Raw genomic sequence first — 4,125 nt, forward strand, 5'->3', positions numbered from 1 at the left:
AAGTTTCATTATTGGCTACATCCAAGAAAACATTAGTCAACCCCTATGTTTATGCTACTAAGTATTAAAACATAAGGCATTGCGATTCAAAATTGTGATGTTATAGCTAAAGGATGAGAATTTAAGGATGATGTATGTGCTTTTTGTATATGCTTGCCTATGCTTATGCTTATGTTTTCCACTTATGCTTCTTATGTTATTGTATACTAATTTCATGTGCCTTATTTCAAATGGATAGCCTATGGAGATGTAGATGCAATTACAAGTGTAGGCATTAAACTCTTGATTATAAAGATGAGAGCCAAAGGACATATTATGCACATTGTCCATAGGAGTCCATTGGAAACATACAAGCATCGGTTTTGGTAAATGTGAATGAGCAGAATTTTATGGACAATGATACTTTGGTGGATGAAGAACGTACTAAATCATCTAATCGACAGAGGTAGGTATATATGGTGTAGATGTGAAACATATTGCCATGGTGGCCTCTTGGTTGCTCCATCAACTTATGCAAGGCATATGCAAGTTTATGCTCCATACTTTAGATTTTTAGGACCTAGAGAAAAGGAGAACAATGAACGTATGCACGAGATGGAAGGTAATGAAGTATTTATGGATGTGCATGAAGAACATTATTATCATGGAGAGGACTTCATGGATCGTCAAGAGGATAGCATGGATGCTTCAAAGTTATCTCTGGGCTGATAAAATCATACAAAGGTTGATTGAATTGCAAGCTCTTTATGATGAACATCAAGTTTTAGGAGTTTCAAGACAGTGTGTTTAAAATTCTATTTGGAGATATGGTTGTGGTCCTAAGCCCACAACACATGAGAAAGCAAAAAGATCAAGGGTGAGTAAAGTATTAGTCCCATTTCCAAAAACATGGGATGGAATCCTAAATGGAATAAGTGTTCATACATGTTGGAAGGCAGCAATTAAGTACCCTGGGGTGCAACTCAATATGTAATATGTTACTACCCTCATCCGAAATTGATAGTATGGGAGGACAAGGTGAATATATAATATGCATGGATTTCCTTAAAATTTTTCAAATATGCAAGGGAGAAATATGAAAATTTCATGTCCCCTCTCCCACAAAATATAAGGTATATAGCCTGAAAAATACGCAAGATTTTAAGGTATATAAGGTATCTACACTGAAAAATATAAGGTATATAAGGTATATACCTTGAAAAATATGCAAGATTTTAAGATTTGTACATACTTTTCATAATATGGGAGGCCCAAGGGGGGGGCGAAACAAAAAAGACACTAAAATATGAAAACCCATCTCCTTTCAAATTAATATAACTTTTTCATGTGTTACCCAAATTTCAAGGTGTAAGACATATTTGAAGCTCTTTTAGTGTAGAACACAATCATGTTAATTTGAATAATCTCTACTCATGACATATTGTTAAATTCATATCATACTCAATATTTTGATAGGTTTTGTTACTAAATGGAATTGGTGCCCTAGGTTAAATACGATGTTTACAAGACTTGGTATAGTTGATTCCAAGTGATATAGAAAATGCCAAGTAAAAGAGGATTCCATACATGCTCTTGAACTCTATCCACCAAGCAAAGAAGACAATGATAGTGATACTCTTGAATTTCAATGCAATCTAAATTCTATAGTAAAGAGAACATTAAAGCGTGATTGTCCAATATGTTGTGAGAAATGTGAGAAATGTGCAATGCCTAGAAAGGAAATGTTATGTTTTTACTATATTTTGATTGGTGCCAACAGTTGAAACGACTTAAAAAGTAGATCTTTATGCCATGATTTTTTGGAAATGTGGTGAAATAAATACAAATGGTTGGTACCAAATAATTCTAATGATAATATTAGAATTGAGGATTTTGGGATGGTACTAAATGTAAAATCGTTAAAGAGTTCTGGGTTTCATAATTCAAATTTGGTTTTCGTTTAGTATGTGGGAAGGGACATTGCAAACAAGGTTATATAGCATGGCTATCTTCACCAAAATCAAAAGCACTTAGGGTTGGAATGAATGTGAGGAAATGTATAAATTTGTTTGTGAGGCTTGCCGAGCTTTGATACAATGTCCCCAAAGACTTTGTAAGGTAAATGTTTAGCTATACACTGTAAATAGTCTCTAATGAATTTATGTTTAGGATTCCACATAGTATTGTACTCTAAATATGTCTTTGTTTACATATACAGGAAGATCCACATAGTTTTGACCTCTTATTGCACTAGGATGGCTTCCATACATCAAGAATAAAAAAGAATTGTGGTGTTCTTGAGATAAAGGGACATTGCAAACAAGGTTATATAGCATGGCTATCTTCACCAAAATCAAAAGCACTTTGGGAAGGTTGGAATGAATGTGAGGAAATGTATAAATTTGTTTGTGAAGCTTGCCGAGCTTTGATACAATGTCCCCAAAGACTTTGTAAGGTAAATGTTTAGCTATACATTGTAAATAGTCTCTAATGAATTTATGTTTAGGATTCCACATAGTATTGTACTCTAAATATGTCTTTGTTTACATATACAGGAAGATCCACATAGTTTTGACCTCTTATTGCACTAGGATGGCTTCCATACATCAAGAATAAAAAAGAATTGTGGTGTTCTTGAGATAAAGGTTCTCAATTGTGGAAAGAAGTCCTCAATTGGATCAATACCAGTCTTGTTTATTCCATTTAGTTTCAAAAAGTTTATAGAAATCTTGAGCAAGCTCTTCCATGTTTTTATGGAACCCTTGATAGATGAATTGGAAAGTTTGTTCATAAAAGGAATTGATATCAATTACAATTATCTAGTGCCACTAATTTTGGATGTGGTAGCTCTTTTTCCTAAACCTTCAAAGCATGTGCTATGCTTATGATGGGTACTGGCGACAATCCAACTCAACAAAAGATTGGATATTTTAATGATAATGGCCAAGATTTTTGTTGTGGAGTCAAAGTTGTAGCTACTTTGTAAAGTGAAGGATCGAGTCAATACCTTTATGATCACAAAAGTTCCCATTCATATATGCTCTAGCCAAAAGATCAACGAAAGATATGTTGAGAGAGTTGCTTCTTTTAGAGCGAGCAAGAACTCAAACTCAACATGAAGACATTCTCAAAGAGGTAGGTCTTGCAAGTAGATCATGTTTATGGAGAATATATGATCTTTATGGTTTTGACTAATATTTAGATCTAGTGTAGGATTATATGCACATATTAGCATTGAATATGTTTTCAAATTGAAAGATCCTGATAATAGAGTGAAGAAAGAAATCAATGAAGCAAATCATAGAATGACACTAGTCACACCTTATTCCATATGATATGATCAATGGCCAAGGTTTCCTAGCAAGTATTTTGAGGTCTCAACATATGCCAACATCAAAATAAAAAAAAAGGACAATGACATTTCATATGCAAACGTATATCATCAAAGGAGATTGTTCACAGGGGTCTTTCTACATATTCAAGGAGATGCTGATAGATTGTTTCCTTGTCAAAGGATGTTGAAAGATTTTCATGGATTTCTTTAAGTCCCAGATAGGTATTTAGTGAAAAAACATGGATGTTATGGCTGTCCTCAATGGAACTCATTAGAATTAATGCACATATCATTCATTTGAAAAAGCCAAACACTTATGGAGTTTAGCTACCATGCATGAAAGACTATCCTTGCCAAAGAGTCATTCACAAAAAGCATATTGTAATAGCAATAAAGAAGCCAAAAGTTAGATATGCAACAAGTGAGGGAAGAAGGTATGTAGAGCAATATCTTCTTTTTGGAATTGAGAGAGTAATGGGGTACAAGAAAGTCTTGTTTAAGGGTGAGGTCTATAAGATGAGTATAAGATTGAAGATAAGGTTGTCGTAAAATGTGATTAGGATGCAACATTAGTCTCTAATGTGGGGAATTGGAAAGCATGTATAGCATCGCTTTTTCCTTTCAGCATAATGGTGACATGCATTATTCTTTGGATCACACTACTACTTGCAATGCATTGCGGTTGAAAGAGGACATGAAAGATTAGATGTTGATGGCACAACTATCATCAGTGTTCTACAAAATGCATATTTTCCATATAAATGGGATTGTATAAGGCCAATTAGCTATTTATTACACAAGTTTTCTCTACA

This window comes from Dipteris shenzhenensis, chromosome 6 (assembly GCF_047967505.1).
Source record: "Dipteris shenzhenensis isolate YYH24624 ecotype China chromosome 6, Dip_SZ_1.0, whole genome shotgun sequence".
NCBI lineage: Eukaryota > Viridiplantae > Streptophyta > Polypodiopsida > Gleicheniales > Dipteridaceae > Dipteris > Dipteris shenzhenensis.